The sequence below is a fragment of the Xenopus tropicalis genome, chromosome 3 (genome assembly GCF_000004195.4).
Source record: "Xenopus tropicalis strain Nigerian chromosome 3, UCB_Xtro_10.0, whole genome shotgun sequence".
NCBI lineage: Eukaryota > Metazoa > Chordata > Amphibia > Anura > Pipidae > Xenopus > Xenopus tropicalis.
The window spans coordinates 80,018,654-80,032,320 of NC_030679.2; the positions used below are offsets into that span (position 1 = coordinate 80,018,654).

General features: G+C 37.1%; 1 long non-coding RNA gene across 1 annotated transcript in view; it reads left to right on the forward strand.

Moving 5' to 3' along the window:
- The first annotated feature begins 315 nt into the window (after positions 1-315).
- LOC108646168 overlaps positions 316-13,667 on the forward strand; it is a 222,295-nt gene continuing 208,943 nt past the window's right edge. The window contains exon 1 of the long non-coding RNA XR_001924213.2: positions 316-443. This is a non-coding gene — a long non-coding RNA (uncharacterized LOC108646168). The remainder of the gene's footprint in view (positions 444-13,667) is intronic.

Genomic DNA, 13,667 nt, shown 5'->3' on the forward strand with positions numbered 1-13,667 from the left:
ATCACACTTTGTGGAAGCAGTTTTTAATTAGCACAGTATAGGCAATCCTTTTTCTTGTTGGCTTGCAGGACTGCCCTAGAGTTAGCTAAGAGTGTTGGGATGTTCCAGTTATTAGAAGAAATTAGGAAATTGGTTAACATAGCATATATACAGATTTATTTCTATTTAAATATTTTTATTTCAGGTGTAAAGTAATATTAAAGAACTTTGTGGTTTACTGTGTTGGGACTGAGAACACATACCTATTCCTGCAAAGTGATTGGTTGCTAGGAAGTTAGAAGCAGGCTCTTTAACCAGTCAATGGCAAGCTTATGGCTTTTCTTATTGATACGTATATGTTCAGGTCAGAAACAATTTTGCAGCCACTGTGATGTTATTCATAGAGAAGCACCAAACTAGATGAATCCAGGAGATGTGAGCACTGGTGTGAGCTCTATTTAACAGTGAGTTCTGTTTTAATTCATTACTTTTTCATGGGACAAATGCAGTTACCATGTCATATACACTGGCCAGTGCAAAATTTTTACAGGGGGTGGCTGTAGTAGCTTACAAGAATGTTTATAAATTCTGTACCTGAAAAAACTAATAGATGAGTTACTCTAGGTAATGATACACTTTTCCAGCCCAGAAGGGAGAAGTCCGTCAGTGCACATTCTCATAGCACTAGCAACGATAATACCTGTGAGTGTATTAATAACATTCACTAGGCATTCACCTTTAAATAGCCTTACATTTGAAAGATGCCTAATACTGGTATTACAGTATAAAAATACACAATGAACTCTCTTTAATAGATTTGAAGGGGTTATATCAGCTGCTAAATCATATTGGGGGTGGTGTATCTTTCAATACACAGTAATTAATCCCTGCACTGCTGAGCTGCAGCCCTCCGTGTTCCTACTTTTGATATAGTTAGCTGCTAAGTGATGCACTCCAATGTATTTAACCTCATGCATGTGTTGATGTTACTTTTCCTTGTGGATACAACCCACAGGAACAACTGAGACCAATTAACTTATTTAATGCCAGTAGTCAAATGCATTGCGCATAGTCAGAAAACCCTTATGGCTAGATGCACTAATAAGGGGCAGGCTGCTGTTTGGAAATATAAACATCTGAAAATAGCAACATTGACCAATAGTATATGAACCCTATTAGTTCTCAGGTAGAGTAGCATATTCACATCAGCCCTTTAAAAGTAGGCATATACTAAATTTATATATATATCAAGGATAACTTGCATCTATATTATATGTATGCCACAGAGCATATTTTCTTTTGTATAGCAATGTGTTGGCCATTAATTAATTGCTAATGAGCCACTGGAGGATGCGTTTCCAGAAGTGCAGTTGCAAATCCCAAACTCAGGTGAGGACACTAAATGCAAATTGCATGTGCTGTTGAGCTAATGCTGCATCATGCTTGGCTATTGGAGCATACTGGGAGTTGTAGGAGTGTAGATTAAAAAAAATAAAATAAAAGCATGCCAGTTTCTACTCCAATTAAACTGCAAATTTTAACTATCTAGAGATGCCACAAGATAACAGAGATACTGGGATTTCTCCAGAAACTGTGGCAGTATATGCAGAGGTTTCAACTGAGTACATTAACAATGATCCAATCTGGGCATATGTGAGCCTTTTTTATGTTGCCATTTACAGTAAAGAGGAATTAGATTTTTGAAAAAATACAGGACAGAATCATAATCCCCCAAATTATATGGGGTTAGGTAATGAAGTTCCAGTTAATTTAAATTAAAACCAAATGTAAATTAAATCTACACTCGCATGGCTAATTTGCAATTGATTTAGATGCATGCTGCACTGGTTACATTATAGCCTTGAAGTTTGGATTCTGATTTATTGTTAAGAATACATTATAAGATGTGGATTTAAAATGAGTCTGCAGTAGAGCTAAAAGTTTGCACTTCTAAAAGGGGTAAAGGCTTGCTGAAAGTGAAAATGGCAGAGCCTGGAAAGAACTAAATGCTATAAGTGCGTTGGTACATACTGTATGTTCATACTGTAGGTCTGTAACCCTTGTCTCTGCTATTGATTTCTGCCATCTGCTGAGAAAGGGATTCACTTTCCTGTCAGTGCATGATGCTAAAATATAGCCCTTAGCTCCCCTCTCATTGGTGATATGGTTAAATGCTAAGCCCCATACAATGCATTTCTCTTCTAGCTGGCAGAAATTCTTGCTATGTAGCACACACCATTAAGTTTTTCAGCTCACTTTCTATTATCATTTTTATTTGTCAGAGCTGCAGAGCTTTATGACCAACCTCTAAATAGTAGATTTAGGATGTTCCAAAGCTTGCTGGCCCCTGGCATAAATCAGCAGCTCTGATATAATCCAATAACCTCTGTAATTGCTTAGTGTTGAAGGGTACATTTTGTATAGCAATACTCTTTTATCGGTAGAGAACACTAAATACTATGTGAGGTGCAGAAATAATCCAGATGTATTAAGGTTTTCCTCAAAAATATGGTTTTATGGCTTGACTGACTATGCAGTTAAGATTGAACATACTGTATGTGTTTATTAAAATAGTTCAGAATACTGTATAAGACTGTGATACAGTACTTTGTTAAGTAAGATTTTAAGTGTGAGATGTTAATTCTTTACACCTCCTCCTATGCCAACCACCAGAAAAATACTCTAATCCAGTGGACTACTGATAGCCAGCTTTAGCTTTCTATTGTGCCATTTGGGAACAAATTTCATAGTGTATCATTAACATTATGAACTTTTTGGTTTATTATTTTGAAAAAAATGTTGTTGTTTTTTTTGCAACATGTATGAATCTGCAAGCCACAATGAATCAATGTTTTCTGTGGAAAGTTCTAGTAGAGATTTCTAAGAATGGCCCATGTGATATCTGTGGGCTCCCAGGCCCCCCTGCACATTATATAAAAGAAGATGTTTAATTTGCAATAGGTTTGGTTCTGTCATAGACACGTGGGAATGCAAGTGAGACCCACTACTTTAAAATCCTCCTACCCGTGCCTGCAATTGAAAGCATGGAATATGCCTGGGTGCAGGAACATGTATATGGCAAAGTTGCTTGAAATGATGTTTACAGTTGTGCTTTTACCCTCAGGTACTGCTGTGATACTGTGTGATACTTTGTGCTGAAGTCCCTTACTAGGTATATTTACATTGTAAATTTTTTTTGTTTGTTGGTTTTTGGTGGCTATAGAATTTCAGTACTCTATTTAAGATCTATTGCTTAACTAGTGCAGCATCAAGCTGCAAGCATCAAGCTGCAAGGGTCAGACTGGGTGGACAGGTGGGGGGCCCTGTGGGAAGGTATGTGAAGGTCGCGGGGTGCAGAGGCAGAAGCCCCAGTGGGCCCTGAACCCCCAAGACTAACCCTGTCTTTTAATATCCCTTGATACTCTAAGTAACACAATCAAAACACTCCACAACTTTATTTCAAATTTACTTGCAGCAACTTGATAACTGATCAGTAAACTATGAAAGTTCATTCATCCAGGTCATGATATGCCTTATTTAACAGTGAACTGAAGAAGCTACAGAGTTGTCGACCCCCCTTTTTTTTCAGGAGTTAAATGATTTTTGGTGGATTTCCCACGGGCTCCCGTCTCCCAATAGCAAATCTTTTTAGAGAGTCTGGCGTGCTCCTGAGTGAACTGCGCATGCATGGATATAGATTTTTGGCTTTGGTGTAGCTTTTGCACATTTTGCGCATTATGTCGCTTTTGGAAGCGCAGGCCCGCATGTCATGTCACTTCCGCCTAGCGTAAAAAATTTTTTTTGCGTGCACCACAGTATCCCCTTATGACAATGAGCAGTAAGTTGACAGCTCTGAAGCTATGTGGATGACATGGCAAATCTATTTATTTTAGACTCACCATTACTACTAGTAAATACTCATCAGTAAACTGTCATATCCTTCCAACAGTATGGTGTTCATCCCTAAAAAAATCATGGATAGAATATGAATTTCAGTGCAGGCAGATGTAATAAATATTACACAAAAATGCAATTTAATTATGTTTTAAGTATACTTTCATAACTATCCTAGTAATCTGATGTGTCTTAATCCAGTTAAGTGCAGGGCATGTTGTTTAAGGTAGGTGACTAATGTTGTTCATGAAACATTTATACTAAACGCCAATAACATACCGATCCCTGGGCGGGCTCAGGTACAATTGTGCACCCGCCCCCCCCTCTCCCTTTACATATGTATGTATATCTTTATTTATAAAGCGCTACTTATGTACGCAGCGCTGTACAGTAGAATACATTAATACAAACAGGGGGTTAAAGATAATGGATAAATACAAAGTACAACAATAAATACAAATAAATACAAGGTACAGTTGCAATAAGAGTCAGAAACACAAGAGGATGGAGGTCCCTGCCCCGTAGAGCTTACAATCTATATGGGAGGGGTAACTAACACATACAAATGGGCAAATATAAGTGCATACACACATTTTCTGATTGGATCCACATGTGCACTTCCATTCAGTTTGTTGTTTCTGGCGGGCCTGAGGGGCAACCCCCCCCCCCTTCCCCTGTAGTTATGCAGCTATTAAATGTCCAGAAGAATCATTGTTGTTGCTTTTTCTGGTAATGTTTAAGTGGATTCGGTGGTTGCAATGCTTGGGGTTTTCTGCTATTTCTCAATATTATTTGTTCTTGATATCTAAAAGAAGGTCAACCAGAAGTCTACCACCTTTTATAACAAACTATCCTTAGTTTTCTTTCTGCATTCTGAAACCTTACTTACCTCTCCCTCAGTCATCTTTAAATGCTATTACATATTTAAACAAAAACCTTACTTTTTACTAATTTCCAAAGCTGCTAATCCATGTTGGTACAAAAACAATATAGTTGGGTTTTCTAATGTTTTAAGCAGGTATTTGGCATGGTGATGCAAATTACAGAATGATCCCTGTATCGGGAAAACCCCAAGTTCCAATCCCATACCTGTAATAGCATGTCTCACTTGAAATTATGAGACTGAGTTGTCCCTTCCTAAATGAAATTATCTCATCCTGTGGACTACATAGTCATGCCCCTTTCTGGTTCTTGTAAAGGATACGCACACAAGAGGCTTGTTGGAGGTGATGAAGGTTGTGGCCAGCCAGTAATGTATAAGTGATCCAACTTTATATGAAACTAGTGGCAGCAGAGGAGCTACAGAATGAAAAATCTCTTATGTATTTTATTGGTTTGTGACCAAAATACAGCTGTGAAAATGTATTTATTTATACAAATAGAGTAATGCTTATTGACACACCTGGCACACCAGTGTTCATTGCAGGGACAGCAATTGTGTATCCTTGTCTTTCTTTAGGGCTCATGTACAATGGTCATGTAGGTTGGATTTATTTAATTACATTGTACAGAGTCGGGAAGTAAGAATGGATTAGATCACACTTTCACAGAATCCTGTTTGTGAGATATTAAATTGGATTAAAGTTGAAGAACGCTACAACTCCATCTAGCAGTCTGATTTTGAACTGCTTGAGTCATCAAAGGAAAACTATACTCCCAAACAATGTAGGTGTCTATAGAAATATATTGCATAAACCAGCTCCTATGGGAAACCATGCTTCATCTCAATAAACCATTTTCAAACAAATGTCTTTTTTTAGTAGTATGTGCTATTGGGTACTCCTAAATACAAAATTGCTATTTTAAAAATGAAGGACCTACTCCTGGGATCATACGATTCACGGGGCCCACAAACAAACCAAGGCACATATGCACGGTCACATCAGCCAATTAATGGACAGAGTTCTGTCTTTTGCTTCCTCACTTCTTCCTGTTACAGTTAGAGCTGCATTATTTCCTGTCGGGTGATCCCATCACAAAATGGTGGCCCAAGGTAAAAGATGCAAAAGAGCATTATTTACTGATATATAAATTATTTTTTCCTGGGGTATAGTTTTCCTTTAATGTGCATGAATTTGGGTGATTCTCATACACAGATACATCTGCCACTATAACGTGACTAGTAACACTCCTTTGAGCTCACCCATATAGCTGGGTAATACATATTATCTTGTATATAAATACACACATGTATTTGCTTTTTCTGTCTTTTCATTTTTACAGATCTCTAGGTTCTACCATGTGGTTCCATTAGTTGCCTAGTAACTATAAATTTGCTCATGTATATATTAGCATAGCATTACGTGCTTGTTTAATGTTTGGCTTTTCTGGTGCTTTTAAAAGTTGAGATACTGCAAATAAACAATAGGAACTCTTACAATGAGCAATCTTTTAAAATCACTTTAGCCCTACATCTATAAGTATTGTTATAAGTGAGCAGGTATGTGTGGAACTGAACTGTTTTTTTCCATATGATCCTTTAGAAAAAGTGAATAGCTTTATGTAGGCTCCTTCATATAAACAATTATGAGATCCATTATCCAGAAACCAGTTATCCAAAAATCTCAGTATTATGGGAAGGCAAAAAAACTTTTTAAAACTGATTTCCTTTTTCTCTGTAATAATAAAACAGTAGCTTGAACTTGATTCTAACTTAGATATAATTAATCCTTACCGAAGGCAAAATATCCCTACTGGGTTTAATTAATGTTAAATGAGAACACAGCAATAAGCACTCACAGAAACGCTGCACTCTGTCAAAAGATTAGTTGTGTCTGTTTTCCTCTGCCAGAGACACGCAGCTCTCTGCTCTCTCCTGCTCCCCCTCCCTCAAGAATGCTAAGAACTCACTCCCCCCTTAGGAATGTGGACCTGAGCCAATCAACTGGAAGCTGACTCTTAGGGGCTGATTTACTAATCCACGAATCCGAATCCGAATGAGAAAAATTCGGATTGAAAAACGAACATTTTGCGACTTTTTCGTATTTTTTGCGATTTTTTTCGTCGCCGTTACGACTGTTTTCATAGCCAGTACAAATTTTGTGAATTGTCGCGACTTTTTCATTGCCATTATGACTTTTGAGAATTGTCGCGACTTTTTCATTGCCATTATAACTTTCGTGAATTGTCGCGACTTTTTCATAGCCATTACGATTTTCGCGAATTGTCACAACTTTCGTATTGAGAGTTCGAAAAAGTCCCGACAATTTACGAAAAAAATACCGATCATTACAAAATAAACGCATTCGGACGCTTTTCGGACGTTCGTGGATTAGTAAATGTGAGCCGTGGTTACTTGCTAAGGGAATTATAACAAAACAAAAGCCAGTTGCAGACAATAATGAAGGTTTTGCCTAGCCATCTAGAGAAATGGGCATATTCAAGCCTTGCAGTGCAAGCTGACATATAGTTTCATGGTTGCTAGAGATAATAAGGGGGAATCATTATACACTCAGCTCTTAAAAGTTTGATGAGACAAATGCGTAAAATAAAAAAAAATGAAGGAACTGCTTTAAATAAATAAAAAAACTGAACAATTTCTGGTCATAACTTCTGACCTACTGAACACTTCTAGGCAAAAGAAACCAATGGATAAGTCAAAAAAGGCTTTCATGATTAGCAAAAAAAAACACACATTTTTATTAGAAAAAACTTGTTGCACATAAATAAACATGACACCACCATTTTACAGTTGACAAGGCAGAAACCCAACCTTTAGTAAATGTGTCCCTAAGCATTCATTGAGTAGTAAACTATGTGTTATTAATAAAGCCACTGTACAAATACAGATTTTTGTTTCTTTCTATTTTAAGCAGCAGAATTGGCAGTACTTATTTCCAAATGTATCTCTAACTGCAGCCTGCTCAAGTGGCTGAATCTTTTTTTATCTGCACTAATGAGATTCCGCACATCTTTTTTTTTTTTTCTAATGCTTATTAGTTGTAAGCTGCTGAGGTTAAATCCATTTGATTCATGTCACAAAATCAATATCAGTTTAGAGGTTCTAAGCTTATAGTACTACAGCTTTTTATTTGCTTATTTTCTGCTATAGACAGAAATATGATGGTAAAGTTTAAGAAAATTAAAAAAAAAAGACGATTTTTTTTTTGTTAAAGTTCTTTTACTCTACTCTACTGTGCAAAGACAGAAGAAGGAAAAAGAAGCGATTGCTGCAGGTACCACGGGCTGGTGCAGTTTTCTTCTCACAGGAGCACCAGCCCGGGGTAAAAGGTGGTATAGGGGGTAAAAGTGATTATAGTCACTGGGGGGTGCCTAACATTTTGGCACCCCCAGTGACTTAGCCTTTTCTTCCCCTTTAAAGGGGCAGGTTACTTTTGCAAAATGTATTGTTCTGAAATAGTACGCCGAAAATGACATGCTGCTCCTGGTAACTTTAAGAGCTGAATTTCCATTTTTTAACTGGAAATTCAGCTGTTCTAGTGCAGAGGGAATCTGTCCTGTTTCACTTAGGTGAAAAATTTGCGTAACTAATTAAGTCTGAGCTCCCACAAGGCACTGTGCTGGCTCATGGGATGGGAGTATGGTAGCCAAATGGGTTCAAATTTGCAAATAAGTAAAGAATATAATAAATATGATAGAATCTTATGCTGCAGAAATGTCAGGCCATGAGACACATCCGAAGCATAACATCTTTTTTTTTTGTTTGTTTTTTTAATTTATTTTATCTTGATATATCTCGGATCAAGAACAACTTCCAAATCTCAAACATCTATTTTTTTTTTTTAAACACCCTTTACGCCTTTTACATGGGGGTCATTACCTTTCCCTTACAGTTTTGCTCCATCCAAATATTATAGGACAGTAAGCTACAGTTCATTAATATCAGGTTAGATTTTTAAAGCAACACTGCTCAGTTGAACTCTTCATCATCCAGGGTGTCTGACTGTACAAGGATTGTCATTTCAAGAACCATAAAACCTGGACCCTGAACTGAGTAAGACTTTAGAGAGCGATAATGCTGACACTAATATCATTCGGTAGCTATGATGCCTGTTGTTTGCTTCAGAAGCCAAGTATTAATAATATTATTGGTTATAATATTAAGATATATATTTTGCACTTTATTGGTCCAGCTGTGCATCAATATAACTGGAGGGACAGCATATACTGTGAACTTCATTTTTTTTCAAACATCCAATTCAGAGAACCAGGCTTATCCTGTACCTGTTTGTCAGCAAAACCTAAGGCCAGAGATGGGTGATGTAAATTTACACAATTAAACAGCAGCATGTCATCTAGGGACAAAACCACTTCCTGGAATGCAGCCTATGGGAAGTAATTATCTGAGTGGACAGCAGTACTGTAATTAACACCATTTTTTTACTAAAGCTTACAGTCCTAAAAACACTGTTAATCCTGGACTATTCTTTAAATAATATCTTTGTAAACACATTTTTAAATATTATTTCTGGCCCTATTATAACAGACAGTGGAATGATAACTGCTTGAGGGAAAGATATTGTACCCTACCATTCCTTTGTCACTAAATTTTGTACATTGGGTTACCCAGACACACAGCACATGTATGGAGTACAGCAATATTTTTTTTTTTTTTTGCTTGCATTTATAATAACATTGTAGATAGTAACTGTGGCTAATAAAAGGGCTTTGTAGATTAAGGCCTCATTTACACCGCAGACTGCAGTTTAGCCAACTGTCTGTGTGTACTCTGTGAGCTTGGTCCAAATTCATTTGGGCCAACTGGAATTGGATCAGACTAGCAGGAGTGCATAACTGGGCTCACATCCATTCACATGTAATGCAGTTTGATTCGGGCTCTGACAATTCAATCCAGCTCAGGTTGTCGGGCCAATATTGTGGTATGCTGTATCTTTGGTCTGACGGATCTCATTGTCAGATCTCACATCTGACTGCAATGCATGCCAGTGGATTTGAGCCAAGCTATATGATTATTTTTGTTTGGTCCTTAGTTCATTTAATATCAAACAGATATTCATAAGGCTTGTAATGTAAGTTATGCTACTTCTTGGCTTGATACAGTGGCTCTTAACATACATTTACTGTGAGTGACGTTGGATGGGAGCCTTTACACATCAAGTCTAACCCATTCTGCAGTTTTGGTGCAACTGACTAAATGAGTTGCTCTAGGGCAGGGTTACTAGGTTTAATAGAAGGCATTGATGCAACTGCCAGGTACAGTCCAGTAGTTATTCCAACTTGTGTCTCGCTCAGACTACAGAAACAGAAGTTGCAGGATGCTGTACCTGTAATATTTGTACATACTGATTTAAAACCATTAAAGCCACAAACAGTTGACAGTCATGCTTACCTTAACATTAAAGGGCAAATTATACTGCCGAGCTTAATAATGTGTGTGTGTGTATATGTATATATATATATATATATATATATATATACTGTATATATATATATATATAAAAGGTGCTTGAGAGAGGGTCAGCACTCACAGGACTTATATAAACAAATTATTTTTATTATATATATAATATATATATATATATATATATATATATTTATTTATTTTTTTTCTACACAGACTTTCCTCATTCCACAGATTTAAAGAAACAATAGTTTTCTATGTCTGACAGATTCTATTTTGTGAGACCCCTCCCTAACCTTGTTCCATTGTGAAGTAATAAATTGTGGGACTTCCCAGGGATTCTGTGCACCACCCACTTTGGAAAGAAGAGGGATTTTAAATCGTAGAATCCATGACCTAATAATAAAAAAAAAAAATGAGAGAGGGATTGCATGAAACTAAAAGAGATTGAAAAAAATGAACTATTTTGACATCTAATTTGGCTCTTTATAGCCAACAAGTTCGAGGCAACAAAAAAGTTAAGAAAGCTTTTTTCCTTTTAATAACCCCCACATTCCTAGAAAGGAATAATGGAAAATTCAATTACCCATGAAATGTGTAATGGTATGTACCTCGAAGAGTTAGAAAATTAAATTATTTACATTAATGGCATTGTATGGCTACAGTTATGGAACATCTATGGCATACAATTATTCATCTTTATTACCATCACAACTGACTGCAGTTAGAATGAACTGCTTACTGGATTTATGGGTTTTGTTTTTTTTTTGGTCAGGGGGGATGAAATTCATTCAACACCATGATTGCATTAATGTCCAAACCAATTGTTTTCAGTATGTTATTAGGGTATTTTGGGTGAGTTGGAAATTTTAAAGCACATTCTTTGCAATGTTTCTCTGTAGTGTGAGAAAAGGGACATTGTAGCTAATGTCTGCCATGTATTTTTTTGCAGTAAGAGCACGATATATGTAAATATGTTACTGACATAACTGGAGTGATGAACCCCCCAGTCAGCAGAATGTCCATAATGGATGTTACACATTAGAGAAAAACCTGGTGCAGAGAACTATGCAAGGTTGCTCTAAGTTGTCAATCATCTCCACCTCTATTTTGCATTGAGTCCATTACCTGTTCCTGAATTTGCAAAGTGCCCAGAAAGGGAGACAATACATTTAGATAGAGAAATAAGTCAGTTAATTTTGCTTATTAAATTACAGTTTGAGCAGCCACTAGGCCTAGTAAAAAAAATGTAGCCTTAATTTTTAATCCCCCAGTGACAAGTCATTTATATATGTTTTGCTTAATCTAGCTTTTATACTGAGTGGAGGTATTCATTTCATTTAAAGGAGACATAAGGGTTGATTCACCAAAGAATGAAGCGTTATCGCATACTTTTTTGCGTTAAAATTGACGCGGGAAAAAAAACCGCGCCATTCGCTAAAGTATTATCGCGTGTGTTAAGTCAAGTACCGCATGAAAAATTGTTTTCGCGACAGCAAACAGCATTGCGTCTAAATTAACGCAAGTATCCTTTTAGTGAATCATACGTTGTCGCGAAAAATAAGATGCAATACCATTTTTTACGCATGCTATAAATAGCGCTCGTTTTAACGCACCTTAGTGAATCAACCCTATATTGTGTAAAAAAGTGCCTGTGCATTATACGCCTCTAAATATAGAAGAAATGTGCTGAGAAAAGTTGTGATTTGGGCTGATTTATTGAAAATTTCTCCAAAAACTCTACTAGCCACCTTTTCCCATCTTGATGCCTCCTTTTTCAGGTTGTACAGTGGAGCCGGCGGCAATCAGCACACTGTATTGTAGAATAACGACCAATCAGCAGCTAGGCTGACCTGATAGGAAACTGAAGCCTGTCTTTGCTTGTGTGCCTGCAGGGCTATAATTGGCTATTGCCTCTTGCAGGGACCTTTAGGACACGCCCACACATAATTTGAAACAACAGTTGTGACCAAAGAGGATCTATAGGGAGCTGCAAAAAGGGGATTTATTTGTATCCCCAAGTCAATCCAGCACCATGTATTATTCATTATTGCCTACAAGATTAGGGAGGGGATTTCACTTATGTTATACATGTATGTCTCACACAGTACTTGAGCAACAACTCCCACAACTGATATTTAACGCCACACAGATTTATAAAAATCACAATTATTTTTCCAAGTATGGTGGGTGAAATCTAATATACATATAGGCATACAGTCTTGCAGGATGAGTCGTGTCTTTGTTTACTTTGCTCTTGTTTTGACTAACAGAGAGAACATATTGGTTTTGGTTGCAGAGGAGGCTGAATAACATCTGTTTGCTTTGTTTGTCTATTGCTCCTTCAGTGGTGATAGATACAGAACAGAAAATAACTCAATAATTTAGGTTATATCTTGTCACCTAAACCCCGCTGTAGGTCTGACTTCAGTTCATGGTATACTTTGGGTTTATGATATGTACCTACTTAGTTCTTATCTGTATACGGCTGCTGTAAAGTATCTTGGGTATTACAATCCAGCGTAGCTCTTGTGCTTCAGCCTACCCTTCAAGTGTTTAAATTTGAAGCCTCACAATGGTGTACCTGTCTCCCATGAGTTATGCACCTGCCCAAAATGACACTTTTTAAATTATTCTTTATGTAATGAAAGTAGAAATGTAGTGATGAGCAAATCTCATTTAGCCAAAAAATTTGTGGAATGGCAAAAATTCACAAAACGCAGTGAAGCCAATGGCTGTTTTTTTTGCAGCTACTGCACAAATTTTTTTTTAAACCACACAACTTATTTTATGCACGTTTGGGGAGGGATTTGGGTGAGTGGTGGGAGTTGGGGGGTGGAGACCATGCCGGGGGTGTGGGTCCCCTGCAGTGACAGTCCGGTAGGCCCTGCACCCCCCCAGTTCGACCCTGATTGGAGCTTACAACACTTAGGAGGTGATTTATCAACATTCGAGTTTGTTTTTTTCTTTTTCACAATTCCAGTTTTTTGTGCTAAAAAAACTCGAATTCAAATTATGGTTCAAAAACTCTTTAATGTCTGGTATTTATTAAGTGCAAAAAAACCTGAAGACTGGAATGTAAAACTTTGCCATCTAAAAGCTTGCTACTTTCTTCAGATGTCAATGGGAGAGTTGTCCTAGGCAAAGTCAAGCCACAGTTTCAATTTGAGATTTTTGAGTTTTATTCAAATTTAAGGAAAATTTAAGGTATTCAAGTTTTTTTTTATTCTAACAAGTTTTACTTATTAATAAATAAGCAAGCATTTAATATGCAAGTTTATTCAATCTAGGAAAACGAACTTGAATTCCCAAACTCGAAAATTGATAAATAAGCCCATTAAACCTGAACCCTTGGCTGTATGCTATAAAGCAGTGATCCCCAACCAGTGGCTTGTGAGCAACATGTTGCTTTCCAACCCCATGGATGTTGCTCCCAGTGGCGCCAAAGCAGGTGTTTATTTTTGAATTTCTG